The sequence below is a fragment of the Panthera leo genome, chromosome D3 (genome assembly GCF_018350215.1).
Source record: "Panthera leo isolate Ple1 chromosome D3, P.leo_Ple1_pat1.1, whole genome shotgun sequence".
NCBI lineage: Eukaryota > Metazoa > Chordata > Mammalia > Carnivora > Felidae > Panthera > Panthera leo.
In genome coordinates, this window is record NC_056690.1 from 12,367,501 (window position 1) to 12,390,845 (window position 23,345).

Genomic DNA, 23,345 nt, shown 5'->3' on the forward strand with positions numbered 1-23,345 from the left:
CCGGGGCGCCTGGGTGGCTCAGTCGGGTAAGCGTCTGGCTTCGGCTCAGGTCACGATCTCAGGGCTCACGAGTTCGAGGCCCGCGTCGGGCCCTGCGCTGACAGCTCAGAGCCTGGAGCCCGCTTCGGATTCCGGGCCTCCCTCTCGCTCTCTGCCCCTCCCCCGCTCACGCTCTGTCTCTCAAACATAAATAAACGTTACAAAATTGCCTATAAAAGCTTTAAAAAGAGTGGCTTCGAATGAATTAGAAATGGTAAATACTTTAAATTCTACAAATGGTGGTTTAGAAAGCATTCCATGGAATGTTTCACACAAATTATCTTGGTGAGCCTGCGAACAGCTCTGTGACGTGACAGGCTCTGAGCTGTCAGCACTGAGCCCGACGCGGGGCTCGAACTCATGAACCGTGAGATCGTGACCTGAGCCGAAGTCAGACGCGTAAACGACGGAGCCACCCAGGCACCCCCAGAATTAGCATTCTAAAGTGAAATAAAACATGTCTAATCTTATGTCCTTCCCGGCTTAAAAATCTTTGCTAAAGAGCCAAATTACTATGGAGGTAAGAGAGAGATACTGACAGATGATGCTAAAGACATAGAAAAGGTTCCAGAATACATGCTTAAGGGCATGTGTTTTACTAGTGTCAGATTAGCCATGGGAATCACGTGAAGGGGTGGAGAAAAATGTCCTAGGAGGTTATGAGTGTTTGTGGGGCGGTGTCACGGGGGTTCATGGGGCAGGGACGAGACCCACAAACCATCTGCAAGGCGGACTTCCAAAGATACGACTTACACAAAGGAGTGCATACGATTTGCATTCAATACAAGTTAGATGAATGAATGAATGAATGAATGAATGAACGAATGAACAAGTGAACGAATAAACTATTTTCAAGAACGAGTGGCAGACTGCACTCAACATTTCAGAAAGAGCTAACCAAACTCACCACTCTCCTGAGATCATCTGAACCCCACTTGTTGGAGGAAGTCACCTGTGGATGAGTTCAACAGGTAAGTTCATACAGACCTTATTAAGCAGAAAATACCACCTGTGCCTTGGATGAAAGAAGGGAGACCAGGGCTCATTGATAGGAGGCCCTGAAGACCTTCCAGGGTCCCCAGCCTCTCCTGTCCTGCGGCTGCCGGACAGCACGTCCCCACGGCGACAGGAGATGGGAAGCAAGCCAAGGGCATCCTTCCTTTTAGCCTCGGGCGTCGGTTCTCGGCTAATGAGACAACGATGTAGGTGAGGATCTTGGTTGTTAGTGCCTTACACATCCAATATGGTCCTTGTTTCTAGAAACTTCTTTTCTATGTGCTTTCCCACGAAACATTCATGTGCCTGGCCAAGTGTTAGGTATCTGGGAATCATGTCTAAGACGTGGCCCTCGCCCTCTAGCATCTCCCCTGAAGATGGGTGATTATTTCTGAAAAGATAATTTAAATACACCATCATATGTGCAATTTTTTTTTCAGACATTATCTCACAGGTTATCTCTGAACACAAGGCAAGAGTAGACTCATCACTCCTTTTAACTGAAAATACAGTATGTGCGATGAATTTCTCAGACATATCTCATAAATGATCTCCAAACACATATGAAAAGGGTGAAACCATCACTTTCTTGAATTAAGTCGAGGCGCAAAAATGCTCAGCACCGGACGGGTGCTCGACAAGTACTGAATGAATAAATGTTGAAATGCTGAAATGAAGAAAGAGATGTTGAGTGAATATGGAATAAATCAATTGAATGCAGAGACAGACTAGCTGCCCACCCAACCCCCTTCTTTTTCCTCCCCAGTAAAGGGCTAGACGGTATTTCCCAGACGCCCTTGAGGTTAGGCGGCGTCACGTGACAGAGGTGTGGCCAATGGGATGCCACAGGCCAATGGGATGAAAGTCCTGGCGGAGGGCCAAGCCACCAGATGGAGGGAACTTGGGTCTCTGAATGACCACATGGAAACACATCCCCCACCAGGCACGTCTGATTGGCCTTTAGCGCGACCGGGATAAACGTCCACTGGGTGGGGCCACGGAAGTCTGGGGATCATTTGTTACAGCATCGAGCTTCGCCTGTCTTGAACCACCTAGCTGCTGCCAGCTTTCAGGCTCAGAGCCCACGGGCGAAGCACCTTCGTGTGAATCAGAAAAAGGCGCTCCCGCCCCACGCTCCCCCCGTCTGCCAACGCTCCATTTCTCATCCAGAACGAGATCTCCCGAGACAAGGGTCGTTCCGTATTATCTTCACCGTGGTAGCTAACGTCCTGTACCTGCCCCTCCTGAAAGTCTCTCTCGGATCAAGAAATCGTGTTCTGGAAGATCATTGAGATGAGCGCTTGGCTTCGGGGATCTAAATACGTGGTTGGGGTCCACGACACCTGGAGGGTCTCTGCCATTTCTTGTCCCCCCCCTCCACAGAGCCTGCCCCGTTTCTCCCAGCCCCGGCACACAAGCTTACGGAGCCCCGGGGGCCCGCCCTGGGTTGGCCACAAAACTGAAATGCCACTTCCCCAGCTTTTCCCAGGCAGAAGCACCCAGCCCATTTCTCTGTGCTGCGCCCGTGCCCGGCCCTCGCCATTCGTCAGCTTTCTCGATGACTTCCCCCTGCTCGTCCCAGCCACACTTCTCTGCAGGAAACTGGAACTCAGAACGTAGTAAAGACAATTTGCTCCGGGACACAGATGCCCCCGACCGCCTCGCCTTTGAGAGCTGTCCAAGGGGCAAACGGAAACACACACACACACACACACACACACCCCAAAACCCAGAGCACTGCCCACGGAAGAGGGATGTGTGTGTTTGTGGGTGTGAGCGTGTTGCATGTGTATCTGTGTTGAGTATGTATGTTGTGTGTGCATCGTATTGAGTGTGTGTGAGCGGGTATGTGCTGCTCTCAGATACCCCTGCCAGTCTGCTTAGCAAGTAGTTATTATTTTTTTTAATGTTTATTTATTTTTGAGAGAGAGAGAGAGACAGAAAGAGACAGAGAGAGAGAGAGAGAGACAGAGCGTGAGCAAGGGAGCGGCAGAGAGAGGGACGCACAGAATCCGAAGCAGGCTCCAGGCTCTGAGCCGTCAGCACACAGCCTGACACAGGGTTTGAACTCCCCAACCGCGAGATCATGACCTGAGCCGAAGCCGGACGCTCAACCGACTGAGCCACCCGGGCGCCCCCCAAATATTTACGACTTGATAATTCCATGAAGTACAGCTGACAAAAGTCACTGCCAAGCAGAGACAGCACAAAGCTCTGTCACCCTTCAGCTGTGTGTCCTTGGGCAAGTGACAGGGGCTGACTGTGCAGTGGCTATTATTACTCATATTGTTGTTCCCACACAGGGTCCCGGGGCCAGATGAGGCGACTCCCGCAGATGAGAGGGCTCCTCTCTGCAGGGGCCTAGATTCTCTCCAACTGGAATGTTCGGAAATCCAGAGATAGGTGGGGCTGATCTGCAAAACCACTGCAACAGGGGTCTGCCCAATATCCACCCACCTGACTTCCCCGGGCAGGAGGGAGGAGGGGGGAGGAAGGGAGGATCTAACCTTCGAGCAGGAAGGGCCTTGGGTTCACCACCGCCAACCACTCCGAAGATCACAGGAAGGCTCCCAGGGCCCCCACGGCCTCAGAGCTGAACAAACACAAGCCTTGTGGCATGCCTTGGTTGAGTAACCAGGGCAAACTCTCTGTGTGTGTCTGTCTCCCTCCCTTTTCTTCCACTAATGAAAGAGAATGAGAAGAAAGATTTCCCTTTAGAAAATCAGGAGACAAGAGCATTAAATGCTGAAACCCCAGAGGGCATCTTCGGGATCTAGCCACATAAGGCAAATTCCTCGTCTCTCTGAATCCTCGCCACTGTTCAGCCGGCCAGGTGTTGGCAGCTAAGTTAAGGACTGTCACACAGGAGATGAGCAAGTTCACGTTGGCTCGAGGCCCTGTGGGTATCGGAGCCAGAGCGAGTGAGAGAGAGAGAAGGTCTCTTTACTTGGGGGACGGCACGTGAGGTCGGCCGGGAGAGGCGTCTGGGGCCAGGGAGGACGGGACACATGAAGCCAGGTGGCAACTCGTGGCAAAATCCCTGACCTGGGTGTCTGAGTTCTTCTTTCAGATCTGGCACTCATCTGCCACATGACCTTGGGCAAGTCCTTTCCCTCCTCTGCGGTTTGATTTCCGCACGTCTGGGATCCCTTGCCATCCTATCATTTCGTGCTGAGGAAGTGGGGCCAAGCTTTGGCCCGGTAGCCCCGAGGATACCCTATTGAGAAGGCATTTAGCGGTGATTCTAGTGAACATTTCTGCGGTGAGATTGATCCGTATCATTTTAATATGGTGCCACACTTCCCCGGGCCTCCTTTTAAGGGCCGCGGAGTAGATTGTTCTAGTATGTTCTTTTCCCATGCTTGGATTCAGACAAGACATCAGCGGTAAAGATGTAGAAGGCGAATAATGTGCTGAGTGCCAGAACACTCGAGCACTTGCCAGAACTTGAGCAGCTGCTCAAACGATCACTCATTCATCCTTAAAACTATCAAATCACCCGTCCGCTTATAGATGTACGCGTGTTTCCATCATCTGTCCCTTAATCAATCCAGTCATCAGTTTATCCCTGGATCCACACATGCATACATGTGCCCATTCACACACACACACACACACACACACACACACACACACACACACGTATCCATCCATCCAATCATCCAAACTCCCATGCAGCCACTGATCTATTCACATATGCATACGCCCATCCCCTCACCCGTGCATTTACATAATAACCATTTATATAATCCATCTATCCATTGATGCATCCATCCAAATATCCATTCATCTGTTCATACATATACCCTTCCCTCCATCCAACCATGCACTCATGCATTCATCTATGAACGCGTACACGCGTACATAAATACATACCTACCTATATACACGCATCCACACTTACTGACAATATTTACAGCCTCCTATCCATCGTCTCTCTCTCCACGCGCCCATTCATGCTCTTACCCCCTCAGCAACGCATCATCTACCTTTCACCCAGCCATGCGTCCACTATCCATTCATCCGTCCCTCTGCTCTTTGCGAGACCCTCAGAGAAGGAGGGCCGTCGTTCGTTCCTTCAAGGGGCTCACGGGCAGTGACAGACAAGAGAACGGCTATTTCAGTGGGGTGTGCAAACTCCCATGATGCAAAGTAAAGAGACACAGGTGAGGACCGGGGAAATACGTCCATGACAACCACCTCCTGTGCGCCTGGGTCGTTGCTTATATTGCACATTGACTTTATGAGCTGGATGTTATAATCCTCATGTTGAGGGGGAGGAATTTGGGCTTAAAGAGGTTCCTTAATTCTCCCACGTTCTTGCAACGAGTAGGTAGCACAGGTAAGACGCAAATACTTGACCTGAGAGCCCAAGACCCTCATCCACCCTTCAACCAGTTCCCACGGAAGAAGTAGGAATAAACGCAAAGAAAGGCAGAAACGAAAAGAACTCATCAGAAGCACCAGGCCAGAAGGGACCTCTGCAAATCTCCTGTCTTGTCACAGAGGACAGGTGAGGGACCACTTCCCTTTGAAAGGGATGGCACGGGGCGCCTGGGTTCCTCGGTCGGTTGAGCGTCTGACTGCGGCTCAGGTCATGATCTCACGGTTCATGAGTCTGAGCCTCACGTCGGGCTCTGTGCTGACAGCTCGGAGCCTGGAACCTGCTTCGGATTCTGTGTCTCCCTCTCGCTCTCTGCCCCTCCCCCCGCTCACACTCTGTCTCTCTCTCAAAAATAAACAAACATTAAGAAAATTAATAATAAAGGGATGGAAACTCTAACATCTTGTGCGAGGTGGAAAAACGCCCCCTTAAAGATGCCCACGTCCCCAGAACCTAGAAACACGTTACCAGACATGGCAAATGGGACTTTGCAGAGTTTAGCATCTTGAGAGGAGGGAGATCATCCTGGATTATCCAGGTGGGCCCAGTGTATCACCAGAACCTTAAAGAGGAGTTTAGAGGGTCAGAGTCAGCGAAGGAGATGGAAACGGAGGTCAAAGTCATGCCAAGATGCTCACGGGGGCCCTGAGCCAAGGTGGATTCTAGAAGCTGGGAAGAGACAAGTAAATGGAGTCTTCCCGGGAGCTTCCAAAACAAATACGCACCTGCCGACACCTGGGTTTTACCCAGTGAAACTGATCCCAGACCTCAGACCCGAAGAACTGGGCAATAATAATTAGCGTGCATTGTGTTCAGCCACCAAGCTTGTGGTCACTTGGTACAGCAACAACCGAGGTATATTTGGGGACATGTAACCATGATTCAGGATCTTGTCCAAGAACCAAGAAACTCTTTCTTGTAGTTGACAGCAATATCCCTTCTGATTTTGTTTCTTAGAGCATAAGCACCGAATGGCCATCTCTATAAGAGCTTTATTGAGATAGAACTCACACACCATAGAATTCATCCATGTAAGGTGCACAATTCTGTGACCTTTAGTATATGCACGGACGTGAGCCACCATTACCACAGTCAACTTTAGAACACTTTTGCCACCTCAAAAAAGAACTCTGTACCCATCAGCTGTCACCTCTTTAAACCCCCAGCCCTTCCCCTCGCCTTCAGCAACCACTAAGATACTTTCTGCCTGTATACATTTCCCTTTTCTGGACATTACAAGCCAATGGAATCACATACTACGTGGCCTTTTTTGACGGGCCACTCTCTCTTAGCATGCTAGTCGTAAGGTTCACCCATGTTCTAGCAGAGATCAGTGGTTCACTTCTTTTCAGAGCTGAAGAATATTCCAGTATAGGGATAGACCACATTGTGTTTATCCGTTCATCTGCTAACGACCACGTGGGTCGTTTGCACCTTTTGGCTGTTATGAATCAAGTCGCTACAAACATTTGTACAATTTCTGCGTGGGCTTGTGTTTTCACTTATCTGTTCGCTCCTCTTGGCTTCTCTCGTTTCACCTCATTCCCTCCCAATGGCCAGAGGCGGAAGTTCTGGTTCATATGGTAACTGTGTTCGGTCTTCTGAGGACGTGCCTGTCTGTACCAGAAGCTGCATCATTTTATATTCCCACCAGCACTGTATGAGGGTTCCCATTTCTCCCCAACCTCACCAACATTCGTTATTTTCTTCTCTCTCTTTTTTTTTAATTTTATAGAGAGAGTGAGCAGGGAGAGGAGCAGGGAGAGAGAGAGAGAGAGAGAGTGAGAGAGAGAGAATCTTAAGCAGGATCCATACTCAGCACAGAGCCCAACACGGGGCTTGATCCCGCAACCCCGGGATCGCGAACTGAGCCGAAATCAAGAGTCAGACACTCGACCGACTGACACTTGTTATTTTCTGATTTGCTGGACCCAGTCCTTCTAATGGGTGTGAAATGGCATGTCTTTATGCTTTTGATTTGTTTCCCTGACGATTAAGGACCTTACACATCCCTTTCTTGTGTTCATTGGCCTTTTGCATATCACTTCCTTGAAGGAATGTCTATTCAGATCCTTTGCCCACTTTTAATTGTCTTTTCTTGAATTGTTTTTTTTTAAATGTTTTTATTTATTTTTGAGACAGAGAGAGATAGAGTGTGAGCGGGGGAGGGTCAGAGAGAGAGGGAGACACAGAATCGGAAGCAGGCTCCAGGCTCTGAGCTGTCAGCACAGAGTCTGACGCGGGGCTTGAACCCACGAACCGCGAGATCACGACCTGAGACGAAGTCGGATGCCCAACCGACTGAGCCACCCAGGCGCCCCATGTCTTTTCTTGAATTGAAAGAGCTCTTTATATGTTCTGGATACTGGTCCCTTATGGAATATATGATTCGCAAATATTTTCTTATTTATCAATTATTTACATATTTCTACTCTATGTTAATATTTCTTATGTCTTAATTCAGTATGTCGAATATTTCCTCCTAGCCTGTGGGTTGTCATTTCACTTTCTTGATTGTGTCCTTTGAAGTGCAAAAGTCTTTGGGGCACCCGGGTGGCTCAGTCGGTTAAGCGTCCAACTTGGGCTCAGGTCACAATCTCACAGTTCGTGAGTTCGAGTCCCGCGTCGGGCTCTGTGCTGACAGCTCGGAGCCTGCTTCGGATTCTGTGTCTCCCTCTCTCTCTGCCCCTCCCCCACTCGCGCCTCCCTCTCTCTCTCTCTCTCTCTCAAAAATAAATAAAAATATAAAAAATTTTTTTGAAGTGCAAAAGTCTTCAAATTTGGTGAAGTCTGATTTCTCGAGTTTTCTTTCTGTGGCTCGTGCTTTTGATGTCACTTGAACGATTATTTAAATGACAGAATAATAGATTTAAAATATCCGGCACAGGGTCTGGCATGTAGCTCGAGAATGACCCCTCCTGAGCTGCCATCATCAACAATGTAAGAAGACTTCACTGCAGCGTCTGTTGAGGGCACTGACATGTTCATTCTCCCCCTGCTTCTAACCACCTTAGAAAGGCAGGGATACTTCCCTCCTGTATGTTGAGAAGGACCCCAAGGCCTGAGAGGTTGAATGAGGGTAGGTGGTCAAGCCAGGATTCCCTCCCCAAGCCTGGCATTCCTCCCAGGATCCCACAGCGGCCTCAGCACTTTCCTAAGCCCTCTGGGCCAACGGACGAAGAAGTCTAGAGATTGCTGTCTGATCCAGGACAGGACTATTTCTCCAGAACTCGGGCATACTCGTAGCGTGCGGAGCCTGATGGAGGAGGCCATGATGACCCTCTGGCAACTGGGCATGTTCATGGCAGCGCCGGGTTCTGTGTGGGGCTGCCTGATATAGGCCAGAGTAACTTGCAGAGGGGACAGAAGTCCATGAGACCTGGAGAAACCAGGGGAGGCTTCATGGAGGTGGTAGCTGTCAAAAGATGGCAGGATTTAGGGGTTTGAGGGCAGGAAGTAAGTGAAGTTGGGTCGACGGAAATGACCAAGAGACGGTGCCGACTCACTGAAAAAGTTCGCGGGGGACAAACAACTTCTCCGAAGGAGCAATCCCAATAATCACCATAAATGTAACAATAATCATTGCTCACACGCCAGGCATTGCTCTAAGGTTCATCAGAGCCCATCTGGTCTTTACGAGAATTCTCCGAAGCGGGTAACGTTATCAGCCCCGTTTTAAGTCCAGTGGAAATTTAAGCCCAACTCAAAGATGGGAAGACTGAGGCGCAGAGAGATTGAATAATTTGACCAAGACTACAAATGAGAAGTGGGAGAACACCAAACTCGGCCAGCGGGGCGGATGTGGGTGGAGGACGCAAGAGAAGAAGAGAATGGACGTATAACACGAGAACGAATTCCTAAGTTGAACCGAGACATGTAGCGGTTCGCTCCATCCGCTTCCTGGCTGTGGAATCCTATCCGTGTCTTAACTTTCCCGAGCCTGGCTTCCCCAGGCCACGGAAATGGTTAGTTCGGGCCCCTGAGGGGAGGATTTCCAGAAATCAGAGTCATCCAAGAAGGGACTCAACACATTTTAAATTAGGGGATGACATTATTTTCTTCCGGGGGGGAAGGGCCTTACAAACACAAGCTGAGGGGCGCCTGGGTGACTCGGTTGATGAAGCATCCGACTTCGGCTCGGGTCATGATCTCGCGGTCTGTGAGTTCGAGCCCCGCGTCGGGCTCTGTGCTGACAGCTCGGAGGCTGGAGCCCGCTTCGGATTCTGTGTCTCCCTCTGTCTGCCCCTCCCCTACTCTCACTCTGTCTCTCTCTCTCTCTCAAAGAATAAATAAACATAAAAAAAAAATTTTTTTAATCTATTTAAAAAAAAGAAACACAAGCTGAACATCAGGCGAGATGTGTAACAAAGTACCAGCAACAAGACCCGGCAAAGGGGAGTTCACTGTGAAGGTTCACTGTCATTACTGTAAAGGGCCAGCCTAAGGGCACCCCCCAAGCCCCAGAGCATGCCACGCGGGTGTCTTCCAAGGACCACCAGGCCCAGTGCGAGTGGCGCCCTCAGCGGGCAGGCAGAGTCAGCTCGTCAGCTATTGCGATGCTACGATGGGTGTCGGGGCCTTGGAGCCTCCTGCCTCATACGCCAGAATCCAAAGTGTCACCCCCACGGGCGTGCAAGCTTTCAAGAAACGAAGCAGGTGGCCCTCGTCTGTCCAGTGCAAGACCTCCAGCCACCGCCCCCAGCTCTTCCAGTGCACACACACACACACGCACACACACACACACACACACTCCCCCCAGGAACCGGCCATTGCGTCAGTGCTGTTGTTGAAATGTACTCCGTACATATTTGAGGCCGCGCAAGGTAGCGATTACTTCCCAAGTCCTATTTATGGCAGTTTTGTTTTGGAGGAGTTAGCAAGGGCGCGGGGGGCCGGCGGATATCGTTGGTTTTTTTCAGAAAGTCTATTTAAAAAGCAGAATGCCGTGGCCGGCTGGGTTTGAAACAATGAGGATGAACATTCGCGGGCGGTGATGCTTTTCCCTTCATTCGCTCGGACTTCTGTTGAAACCTGAATCCGAAATGACCCTAGACACAGACATCCCACGGTGGAGATGGGTTTTTTTTTTTTATTATTTTTTTAAATCTTTAATGTTTACTTATTTTTGGAAGACAGAGTGTGAGTGGGGGAGGGACAGAGAGAGAGGGAGACACAGAATCCGAAGCAGGATCCAGGCTCCGAGCTGTCGGCACAGAGCCCGATGCGGGGCTCGAACTCGGGAACTGCGAGATCATGACCTGAGCCGAGGTCGGACGCTTAACCGACTGAGCCATCCCGTGCCCCTTCCTTTAATTGTTAAAAAAGATAAAGAGATCTTCAGACAGACCCTAAATATTTGAATCAGCTCCCTGGTGAAATCTCTGGGGGCACACGCACCTGAACTCTTATAAGCAGCTCTTATAAACTCATGATTAGTTCATTCCGTGTGTAATTATGTGTGGCAACCCCGCCTTTCTTCGTGGCCAGGTAGAGGGGTCGTTACCTCAAAAAGGCCATGTAGCTCATGGGGCAGGCAGCACAGGGCTCAACCTTGGCTCTGCCTTTTACTGGGTGTAACCCGTCCTTTAACCCCTCTGAGCCTCAGTTTCTGGAAAACAAGGGATTGTAACGATTGTTTTTATTCATTCATCCTGGCACTTATATATTTGTTTTTGAGCACTAACTTTGAGCTAGGCACTGGAGACAGATCAGGGAATACACACAGACACAGATCCTACCCTCACAGGATGATCAATCACAAGCACAATAGGGAAGAAAATAGCATAGCGAGTTAAGTTCAGAAAAACCAAAGAAGGGAGGGGGGATTGTGTGTGTGTGGGGGGGAGGTTGACAGAATGATCCAGAAAGGCCTAAGATGATGTTTGGGAGAAGATCCAAGGTGGGAGGCGAGAGAGCAGACTGTGAAGATACCTGGTGAAAAGTGTTTCAGGCAAAGGGAATAGCACGTGCAAAGGCCCTGAGGTGGGAGTGGGTCCAGTGTATTAGAGGAACAGTAGGAAAGCCAGGAGTGGGGGGGGGGGTGTATGCATAAGGAGTGGGGAATAGATGAGGTCAGGGACGTAACTTTATAAAGTGGTCCCGAGAATTCAACCATCGGCTGGCCCGTTTACCTAATAGATATGCAAGGACAGATTTTAGATGGTGGACCCATGCAAGTGAGTGGGTCAGTCAACAGAGAAGTCATTTATCCATCAGGACCCTACCACTCAGAGGGGTCTGTCGACTTGCCCAAGGCCACTCAGCTGGCTTATGAAGCACTCGTGGGGAGGCTTCAGGACCCACGTTACTAGCCCAAGGTCTCACCCTCCCCAGATTGACACAGATAAAAACCCTGAGCAACGCCCTTCCCCAGTCCAGCTCTAAATGCTAGTGTTTGCTGCCGTGAAGTGAAGGGGTCCTGCTCTCCACCCTACAGGGCACTGAATAGCCCCACATCACAAAGACGTCCCCAGTCCCCAGTGTCAACGGGTCGGGGAACAGCCCCAATCTATTGTTGTTGTTGTTTTTTTCCTCTTGAAACTCTCATTGTTTTAAACCCTACTTGGTGATTCTCAAGGGCGTGTGGGGAGCTGATAGTGAGATTGAATGGGGGGTGGGACCCGCTAGTCCCTCCACCCACTCCGGGGTGGGGATATTTGGGGTGGGGCGGCAGGGGGGGGGGAGGGAGGAATAACTCAATCCTATTTCCCCTTCCCGGGATCTTTGTTGAAGGCATTAGCATGGACTGGGGGGGAAAGGGTGGAGCTAGGAGCCAGCGCAGTTTTCCAAAATAAAGTCATAGATAAGAGATCAAGATCCAGGAGACTGTTTAGCTCTACTATTCACAGCACAAAGGCTTGACCCAGGGCTTCTCCCTGGCTTGGCTGGGACAGCAGATATTATCAGGGTGATACATGAGAATAATAATACCTTAGGTCAAGAGGGTGCGTCCCTTCTTCCACAGGGATCTCGGCACACTTCTGTCCACACGAGCCCGTGTCCTTTCACAAAGACCAAGCTACAGGGACAACTTCCTAAGCCAACTTGAACCCAGGGACCGGAACCAAGAGCAAGGCTAATGGCACTCCCAGTGACAGCCTGATGAGGGCAACGGAGGCGACAGACCAGTTTTCTTGAGTTCACTGCCCGTTCACTCATTCATTCTTTCATTCATACATTCAACAGGTAATTACTGGGTGCCCTCAGCGTGTCAGGCTCCACTCTAGACCTTGGAGGCATAGCTGTGGACAAGACACGGTCCCTGACCTCTGGAGACTCGCGAGCTAGAGGGGAAGAAAGACAAAGACGTAGGTTGACACGCGGGTTCTTCACCCGGAGTCCAGAGACCACACGGGGTGATGGAAGCTTCGACGGACAAGATCAGGATGTCGTGGCCCCCAAAGGGCATGTCTGCTCAGGTCCAGGGATTCGGGAGAGGCTTCTGGAGGAGGTGAAAGCCTACACCCGTTTCTCAACCTTGACATTATTGACACTTTGGACCCGTTGACTGTCACGGAGGCCGCCCTGGCCTTTATTCACGAGACCTCAGTAAGTAGCACCCCCCCCCCGAAAATTGTGACGACTGGATATCGCCAAATTGTCCTCTGGGGGACAAAATCACCGTCCCTTCAATTTCCTCCCTCCACCCCTTGAGAACCAGACAAAGGTCCAAAGAATATGCGGAAGGCGGGGCGGTCGAAGCTTCCGGAGTCCCTCACCCCGGGCCCTGGTGCGGTGAGCGCCATGCGGGGCGCCTGAGTTTTATTCCAGGATCCACTGAAGCCACTGGAAGGTTGAAAGCTGAGCGACACAACCTCATTTTCAAAACCTCCCTTGGTTGTTGGGGTAAGAGGTGTGAACACGGCACGGGGAGACCGGAAGGAAGGTCTTCCCCCAAAATGAGCTGGCCTGCCAATGGCCCCAGGGGACGGTGCTTGGCGCCAGGACTGCAGAGAGGAGCCCCTTCCTGCCCCCCACATCCTCCCCCTCCCGCCGCCGCCGGGGCAGGCCTGGGCACCCAGGCTGATACATCCTCTCGGGCAGGGTGTTCGGGAGGGGTTCCTCTCCCAGGTCCGCTGGCTCCGGGGGGGACAACGCCGACATCCCAGGGCAGCTCGGTGACTCACAACAAAGGGCCTTTCCCTTTCTGGAAAGATAGCCCGGTTCTTAAGGAGGATTAGGTGTCAAAGAGAGACCGCCGGGAAGGGAGCACGTGCCTGGAACCCCCAGGGTTGTCAGGTGGGGCTCACGCCCGACCCTCAGCCTGCGGGGACCTCGTGTTTAAAACACACAGCGTGTCCCCCGGCCATCTCACCCGCGACGCGTGAATGACCGCTTCTCAAAGAATTAGGACAAGGTGCACTGAACGCTACGACTACTTAAAGCTCATTTTCAGTGATGTTCCTTCTTGATAGCCATTGTCACTGTGCAGAAAAAAAGCAGTGTCGTCTTCAAGAGGAAGAGACAGACTCGGAGTGCTGTGAAAGGCCCAAAGTCACACGGCGAGGAGGCTGGGGACCCAGGAATTCAAGTTTAGTCTTACCGGCATGTCAAGTCTGAGGTTCTGTCACTGCCCGGGTTTTCAAAGGTCCTGAGAGTTTACCCACAATTATTTGGGATATAAATATCCTAAATGCATAGAGATTTAGATGTATAGATTTTAAACTTAGATTTAGAGATATTAAAACTTTTTTGGCGGTGGGGGGCGGGGGGCGTCTGGGTGGCTCCGTCAGTGAACCATCCGACTCTCGATCCCGGCTCAGGTCGTGATCTCGCGGTTCGTGAAGTTTGAGCCTCACGCCCCACTCTGTGCTGACAGCGCGGAGCCTGCTTGGGATTCTCTCTCCCTCTCTCTCTCTGCTCCTACCCCACTCGTGCTCTCTCTCTCTCTCTCTCTCAAAAAATAAAATAATTTTTCTTTAAATTTTAAAAAATTAAAAAATTGAAAAAATTAATTTTTTTAATTTAATTTTTTTAAAAATGTAAAAAAAAAATTAAAAACAAAAACAACTTCATTGAATTCTAGGTGTTGGAATTACCCAGAAGTATCATCCTCTTTCTACTTTATTTTTCAAATTCCTCAAAAAAAATTTTAAAAATAGGAGCCACTCATCTCGCGGCTAACGATAGCAGCGTGTGCCCGTTATCGAGGGACTGTGGTATATGCCGTCCCTCTCTCAGGGCTCAGACCCGTGCTGTAACGTCAGCACTGTTGTTATTCCCATTCTGCGGATGAGAAAATCAAGACTCGGTGGCTCGGAGAAGCTTCCCAGCTGGGAAGCGGCAGGGCCACAGTTCAAGGTGAAGTCTGGCCACCTCCAGAGCAAGCAGAGGGCGCAGTACCTTTCTAGCCGCCGCCTACACTGCGGGCTTCACTTCCTTGGGGTCAAGCAGCCCTGACGGCAGGAAGCAGCCAGAGGGACGAAGGCAAGACCAGGGCACCTGTGCCCGCCGCCTTTCTTTTCTGGAAAATAACAGGGCTTTCATGCAGCCCAGGCAGGGATCCAGGCCTCTCCACTTGGCCTTGGGGGCTCTCAATACCAACAGGCTTTTCTCTCTCGCTTCCCAGCCCTTTCAGACCTCAACTCTCTGAAAACTCAGGCACGGAGGAAGGTCGCACGGACAAAGGCACCCACCAGGTGCTTTCCGGAAGCATGTGCCAGGATTCCCCTTGCAACAGCCAGAGGCATCATCTTAACCTGGTGCAAGATCGAATCACTCCCCTGCTGAAAGCCTCCGCATTTGGTTTTTCTTTTCCTTTTTCTTTTCTTTTAAATAAACGTTCATTCATTTTTGAGAGAGAGCGTGAGCAGGGGAGGGGCGGGGGGGGGGGTCAGTAAATCCAAAACGAGCTCTGTGCTGGAACCAGCGGGCCCGACGCGGGGCTCGAACTCGCGAACCGTGAGATCGTGACCTGAGCCGAAGTGGGACACAACCAACTGAGCCACCCCGGCGCCCCAAGTTTTTTCTTTTTTTCATCAGATCCAAACTCCTTTGGACGCCCCTGCTGACTTGGCCCGGCCAGAACTCCTACCCCTTCCCCTTGCTGGCCACATGCCTTCTAGCTGATTCTCAAACACCCCACACCCGTGAATATTCACAGGTCTGAGCACCCACTGTCTTCCCTGCCCATTCTTCACTGGCTGCGTCTCTCCCCCAGCTTTGATCGGGTGGGCAGCAGGGAGCCATGTAAGGTTTCAGAACAGAGGAGGAGTGCACAAAAGGAAGGACACCTTTACTGGGTACCGACAATGGGACTGGCAGCCGATGGCATTTAACGCAGTCCCTTCAAGCGTTCTATTAGGTTGTTTTACAGATGAGAAAACTGAGGTCTGAAGAGGAATGACGTTCTCCTGGCCCCAGGGTAGCTGGGTTCCAAGGGCAGAGGTGGGATTTAAACCTGTGCCCGTGGTCTGCCAGCCTCCCTTCCCCTCTCCACGTCCTCGGTCAGAACCCTTTGAGTCGTGAGCTTGGGAAGCTGTCGGAAGCTCAGCTCTGGGGTCGTTCACTCGTCCCCACGGGAGCTGGCGGCCTTCACAAAGCATCATCAGCCTCCCAGAAGGCACAGCGCACCAAGGATTGGAGATTCTAGTCTGGCCAGAGAATGACTGTAGGATAATAGCAAAGCCACCTTGGAGCGTGAATCCACCCAGTGTATGTGGGGATTCAGGGCCTTTCGGCCTCCCCAGTACCTGTAATCACAACCCCTGACCGGGAGGAACCTGGTGAGAAAGGAGAAGGAAGAATCCGGCCGGTCACCGACATGCGAGTCTTGTCAACATGGTTACGGCCTGCCTTCGGCCTCCCAAACGACTTCTGTCTGGTCTCTATCGACCCTGGCTCCACAGGCCCCTGTCCTTCGAGAGTTGTCTGCAGATCCTCTGAAGAGCCAAGCAGGGTTTAAATCCGCATCCAGGGCTTGTTGGGGGATGAAGGCAGAATTCCCAGACGTCACCTGGGGGCCTGAACGGAAGGGCACAGGGCAGAGAAGGGGTGTGAGCTTTGATGGAGCCGTCATCGGACCTCGACGAGCCCGGGAAACGCCACCCCGGAAGCAAGACCCCAGAGTTCCCCGGGCAGACGGAGGTCTCTCCTCTCCCTGAATCCCAGAGGGCCGGCAGGAACTAAGGTTTGCGGCTGTCCCCCGGCCACGCGGATACCCAGGAGACCTCCCTATCCGGGCCCCCTTGCCGCTCTCTCTACCACAGAGTTGACAGGCTGTCTGCAAAGGACCAGAGACTGAGTATTTCCGATTCTGTTGCCACAACTCCACTACCTGCCAGAGCACAAAAGCAGCCAGAGGCAACAGGTAAAGAAAGGAAGGAGCGAGCACGGCCGCGTGCCAGTTCAAATAGGTGGTCGTCCCAGTTGAGCCCCTCGGCCACAGTTTGTAGATCTCTGCTGTACCAAGCGTGTGAGAGCCTCAGATATGTGTATCAGCATTTCCAGAGTTGTCTTCTGTCCAAGGTCAAAAGAAGACCTTTTTTTTTAGGGAGAGAGTGCGAGCAGGGCAGAGGGAGGGAGAGAGAGAGAGAGAGAGAACCCACACTCAGCGCAGGGCCCACTGCGGGACTCGATTTCACGCACTGCGAGATCATGACCTGAGCCAGCATCAAGAGTTGGGACATTTAACCGACGGAGCCCCCCAGGCGCCCCCAAAACAAGACCCGTCTTAAGGGTAAGATTTTCCCGGAAAGGCGAATGCATTTGGTTTTGCATCCTTCCGCGGGCCCATTGTCATCTGGCCCCCACCGGACTCCGGAAGGGACCGGAATCACAAGGGCTGTTAGCTGCTGCCTCACCGGTGTCCAGGCAATTGCCTAAATCGTTGTTGAGTTGGCTGGGTGTGCTGAGCTTCTGGCTGTAACGCAAAACATTCTGAGCAGGCTCTTTCCACCCGTTCACCCTGGCTGCCCCAGCCCCGCACGTCCTGGGAGCTTTGAAAAGGCTTCAGGCTGAATTCTCACGAATGGTAGCCGCCCTGTGCAAGGCTGCTTCGGCAACGCTGGGGGTGTTTTTCCCTCTCTCTCCGTTTAGCGAACGTAGCTGTTCTATCCAGAGATGCGCACTGGGTACGAGAAACCGCCCTGGTGAGCACTGGCACACGAATCATTCTGTGAATCTTCCCTTTTTAATTGCTTATTAAAAGCAGACCAGATTTTCCTAAATGGTTACAGTAAACATGTGTTACTATTGTAATTACTTTAAAAAAAAAAAAAACGCAACAAGTCTTCATGTGCAAAGTCGGACAGAAAACCAAGACCAAGGGCGCCTGGGTGGCTCAGTCGGTTGAGCGTCCGACTTCGGCTCAGGTCACGATCTCGAGGTCCGTGAGTTCGAGCCCCGCGTCGGGCTCTGGGCTGACGGCTCGGAGCCCGGAGCCTGCTTCGGATTCTGTGTCTCCCTCTCTCTCTGCCCCTCCCCTGCTCATGCTCTGTCTCCCTCCCTCTCTCTCTCTGTCAAAAATAAACATTTAAAAAAAAAAGAAAAAAAAAAAGAAGAAAACCAAGTTGAACTTTCCTCCAGGAAAAGGAGGATCTCTCATACTTCACAGGGGCTAAGTACAACTTGAGTGCCCACTAAAACCCAGCCCCCAGGCCCACCTCTCAGCTGCTCTTATGCAGCAGATCTGGGGCAGGGCCTCTGCATCTGCGTTTGGAAGACCTGTCCCCAGGTGAGCACTGCAAAAAAAAGGTATTGCACACTGGGCTAGCCAATGCCTGGGATTGATTTCTCCCAATCGCTGAAGCTTTTGAGAGGACGGTCCAAGACCTCAGAGCTCACCCTGCCCCCAGCAGGAAATCTACATTTCTGAAAAGGGCCCACAGACATCCTGTGACTGTTCTGCAAATTACCGGTGAATTACCTGCCAAGGCCTTTGACCCCTCCGGGTCTCCCCCCCCCCACCCCCACCCCAGCTTATCTGCCAGGTTGCCTATTTGCTCTGTCTCAAAAGTGAACAGAGGTGCCTCCAACTCCAAAGCATCTCAGGCTGTTTAATTACACTAATTGCCACCCGGGGCTATAAATTTTATGTTAATGCTCTACTAGGTGATTCACGCGGTAAATTACACACTTACAACTTCCCCCAGGCTTACCTTCAGACCCTAAGCTCACGCGGGACACTAACGCCCACGCCCCCAGAGCCAGAGAGGCTGGAGAGAGGAACAGATAGGCCTGGGGACCTCCCGCAGTGTCTCCTCGAACCCCGCCATCTCGGTGTTCTCCTCAACTTCTGTTCTTGGGCAAGGCGAACCCTCCCTTCTCTGTAGTAAGCGGGGCTCCGCTGCCCGGGGCCAAGTCACCATCTCCCGGGGACAGATTATAGGCCATGCAAGCGGGAGAAAACAGACAAAGGATTCCACCTTCACCTCTTTAACAGGGGTCCATTTCTCCTTACTCTGCTGGTACCTGGCGGAGGCCTTCCGATTAATCTTCCTAAAGCACTCCTTTGATCATGTTATAGCTCAAACACCTTCCATGGCTCCCACTGGCCGCGCTTTTACATCCACGCCTCTTCAGCAGACTTTCCTAGCCCCGTCCTGCTCTGGTTATCCATTGCTGTACAGCAAAGCACCTCCAACTGAATGAAACAAAACAACTCTCATGTATTATTCCTCTCTCTCTAGGGGACACCTGGGCTCCGCAGGGCAGTTTGTGCGTAGACCCTCCCACGTCACTGGAGGCAGAAAGAGGCTGGGGCTGGAGTCATCTTGAAGGCTTCTTCCCTTATACGTATGGCACCGGGACTGGGAAAATGTAAAGCATCCCTCCCTGTTCTTTGAGATCTCTCCACGTGTTCCCTCCAACACGGCAGCTTCAGAACACATCCAGAGCTCCAAAGGTGAATGTCCCGAAGGACAAGGTCAGGCGGATGCTGTATCTCTCTTTACGACCTAGCCTCAGAACCCACACAGCGTCATTTCTGTGACCGATCACCAGGATCGCCCATTTTCAACACAGGGGAAAGAAAACCTACTTCTCTCTTTCTTAATGTTTTTATTTTTGAGAGAGAGAGAGAGAGAGAGCGCAGGGGAGGGGCACGGAGAGGGGGACAGAGTATCCAAGCAGGCTCCGCACGGTCAGCACAGAGCCCAGTGCCGGGCTCGAACTCACGAACCGTGAGATCATGACCTGAGCCGAAGTCGGGCGCGGACGCTTAACGCACCGAGCCACCCAGGCGCCTGAACACCTACCCCTTGATAGAAGTGTCAAAGGGTTCGTGAGTGTAGTTTAAAAGCACTTCAGGCCCCAAACTCCTTTTCCAATGAATGAGCCCGGCTTGCATTTTTCAAGTAAGCCAGCTGCTTCCGGTCAACGTGCCCTACTCAGTATTTTACTTTAGTTTATTTTTCATTTTTATTTTATGTTATTTAGTTTTTATTTTTTTAATATAATTTATTGTCAAGTTAGCTAACATACAGAGTATACAGTGTGCTCTTGGCTTCGGGAGTAGATTCCCATGATTCATTGCTTACATACAACACCCACTGCTCATCCCAACAAGCGCCCTCCTCGATGCCCGTCACCCATTTTCCCCTTCCCCCGCGTCCCCCCATCAACTCTCAGTTAGTTCTCTGTATTTAAGAGTCTCTTATGACTTGCCTCTCTCCCTCTCCTTATAACTATTTTCCCCTTCTCCTTCCCCCATGGTCTTCGGTTAAGTTTCTCAAGATCCGCTTATGTCTACTCATTATTTTAAAAACACACTCAAGGGGCGCCTGGGTGGCTCAGTCGGGGAAGCACCCGACATCGGCTCAGGTCATGATCTCACAGCTCATGGGTTCTAGCCCCGCGTCAGGCTCTGTGCCGACGGCTCAGAGCCCGGAGCCTGCTTCGGATTCTGTGTCTCCCCTCTCTCTCTGCCTCTTTCCTGTTTGCACTCTGTGTCTTTCTTTCTCAAAAAATAAATACAATTAAATAAACAATTAATTAAAAAGATAAAAACACACTCCAAACTTGCCCACCCCATGAATCCATTTACCCCATCGTCTCTGCAAGGGATGCCCCCCATTTTGCCCCCTTTTCACCCATAAATCTCCCCTCTCAAGCCCAGTCTCTTACACTAGTTATTATTCGTACAGTTTAGCAGGCGGTTAACTATTCTCTGTAATATGGCTCCTATCCCCACCTTGACATTGGGGTCAAGCGTTTTAGGATTTCATTTCTTATATGTGGACATTTTACCTCCTTAGCTGCCTGGCTAAATCTTCATCACCATCTATTGGGCACTTCCTACGGGCCCAACAAAGCACTTGAACTTTTGCCAACGCTAACTAACTCACCTGTTCTGGACTGCCAGCTGGAAAGACGGGGATTCGCATCTCATTTTGCTGATAAGAAACTAAGGCACCGACAGGTCGCCTCGCCCGGCCAAGTTCACATAAGCTCGGAAGCAACAAAGCTAGAACTAGACCCATTTCTCTGTATCCTAAAGCCTGACCATTGTCCCCTTGGTGGACCACCTCTTAGGATTATCTGACTGCCTTCCGTCATCATTCAAGTGGAGGACGCTTGGACAGTACCGTCAATTTAATTGTATTGTTTTCTACCTTAGTTTGATTTCCTTTTCTTTACCTGCAGCCTGGGTACAATGCCAGGCATAGACCGGGCACCAAGCAAGCTCTTAGGAATAAAGAAAAGTGTAGCCAGTTAATTTGGGGGGGGGGCGGGGTTTGATAAAGATGGACTTGACTTGTGAAGATGCTAGCACATGGGGTAAAGACCTGGGAGCTAATCACTACGTATTCTCCTGGTTTTTGAATTGCGTTTATGACTCGGTCCAAACCCCCGCCAACTCCATTTGCCCACTCCCCAAAGACAGACGTCGTGTCTTCCACATTCTCCAGCCTTCCGCTTTTCCGAGAAGCCTTATAACCCCCCCGATGCACCACCGCCTCCCCTCCAAGGCTTGAGCGGTGCCTCCATTATGCCCTGCTAGGGGTTGAATTACGTCCCCTAAAACAAACACGTTGAGGTCGTAAGCCCGGATTGCCTGTGAATGTGACCTGATTTGGAAACAGGGTCTTTGCAGATGTCATCAAGTCAAGATGAGGTCCTAAGGAGGGCCCGGATCCAATATGACCGACGTCCTCATGAGACAGTGAGAAGAGACACACAGGAAGAACGCCATGGGATAAGAGAGGCGGGGCTTGAAGTGACGCAGCCAAGGACGATGTGCCCCCTCCCAAAGTTGGAGAGTTAAGGAAAGAGTCCAGGAAGAGTCCAGGCTTCCGACAGAGGAGGGCCCTATCCTGAGTAAGGACTTTGGCCTCCAGAATTGCGAGAGAATACATTTCTGTTGTTCGAAGCCCTCGGGAAATGAACACATACCCTATCCTACGCGATTTCTGTGCTGGCCATCTGCCCGGTAAATGTCAACCCCATGAGAGCATCAACCGTGTCTTGCCTGCAGCCATACCCTCAGGAGCACATAGTAGGTCCTCAGTAAACAGTCCTTGCATGCATACATGAATTCAGGCTCCTTCACACCATGTTAGTCGAGTGTTATCAAGAGCCGTCACTGTTTATGTCACCCGAGAGCCACACAGCCACGACAGCTTCCGTCCGATGGGACTCCTCTCTCACGGGGACACGCAGTCAGGACTCTGAACTCAGATGGGCCTGGAGACTTGTGTCTGCCCCATCTCACTCTCTGAGTCCCACGACTAGTAGGTACCCTGGGATCATCACGCGCCTAGCTTCTCACCTCTCCTGGGAGCAATTAACTAATGGGTGGCTGGACGTCATTAGACTCCCATCGGAGTATGACAGCCAAGCCTTCCTTTGGAAGTTTGAAAACAAAGATCACCTATAAGGCACAGGCCTCAAACCCAGGGAAATAAACCTAAAAGCTCCATGAATTGAATCAAATTCCCTGCCTCGAACTGAAGAATGCACAGGTTCCTGTACAGCCCTTCCAGCATTCTTCTGGTAAGAACTGTATTCAGCCGCTAACCTTTCTCCTAAATTGTTCATCCAAGATAGACCATTATAATAATGAAATACCTCGCCCGGGAATGTTCTTGGTTTCAGCTAAAAGGTTTTCTCTCTGACTGCCGTGCTCACAGGCGCTGCCTTAATTTGGGGTAACTTCCCCTTGGCTGTCTTGAAAGGACTTCGACAGGCCTCTTTATATTTTATTTGATTTGCTTCATTTCGGCGTGTGGGTCAGCACGCCCCAATCCTAATGATGATGAAAACTGGAAAAGATAGCACAGCCCCAAGAAAGGATTAAGGAAAGAGAGCCATCATTTTAGTGAGGGAGGAAATGGGAGCAAAGCCTCGGGTTCTAGAAGGTTCTGCGTCCTTCCGCCTTCCGGGAGACAGAGAGAGCCGAAGGGAAGAGGTCAGACCTAGATGTTTGCAGCCTCTGGCCCCTCTGGGGCTCCCTGTTTGAACTGTAAATTGTCATGGCCATTGCACAGGGCTGGCTCAGGAGGGACAGACTTTAAGGGGAGTGGCAAAGTCCAGCACTAAATTCTGAACTGTTCAGAGCTCCAACTTAAGGCAGACTGGGTGGCTGGAGGCCTCATCAAGACTTAAGGAATAAAGAGCTGGCACGCCAGTTGGCCATCTGAGATCCTGTTTATGTGATGACCGATCGCCCTCTCTTCCAGTATACTTCCCAGAGATCTCAAACTGGCGACTCCAGGGCCACTAGGAAACTCTGCCCGCTTCCTGATTCTACAGAAATAAATCAAACTCACCGTTTGCGGGAAGATTCTCCCCCACTCCCCGACAAGAAAACAAAAAAAACCCTCCGGGCACTACTGTAGGTTTGTGTTTTATCTGCCAAACTCATAGGAGTAAAACACAGCCCTCTGTCTGGGCTACCTGAATAACTCCATTCATCCTTTATGACTTAACACAGAGGCCACCTCCTCCAAGGGGACTTCCTTGATTGCTCCTCCCTCCTGCCCCCCCC

General features: G+C 51.0%; 2 long non-coding RNA genes across 2 annotated transcripts in view; both read right to left on the bottom strand.

Moving 5' to 3' along the window:
- The window catches only part of LOC122203766, a 57,600-nt gene extending 41,222 nt beyond the window's left edge, over positions 1-16,378 (bottom strand). The window contains exon 1 of the long non-coding RNA XR_006195328.1: positions 16,111-16,378. This is a non-coding gene — a long non-coding RNA (uncharacterized LOC122203766). The remainder of the gene's footprint in view (positions 1-16,110) is intronic.
- A 719-nt stretch (positions 16,379-17,097) lies between these two features.
- On the bottom strand, positions 17,098-23,245 carry LOC122203764. Its single transcript, XR_006195326.1, has 3 exons — positions 23,128-23,245; positions 18,790-19,001; positions 17,098-17,486 (listed from the first exon to the last, which is right to left on the bottom strand). It is a non-coding gene; the product is annotated as an uncharacterized LOC122203764 (long non-coding RNA).
- Positions 23,246-23,345: the final 100 nt, after the last annotated feature.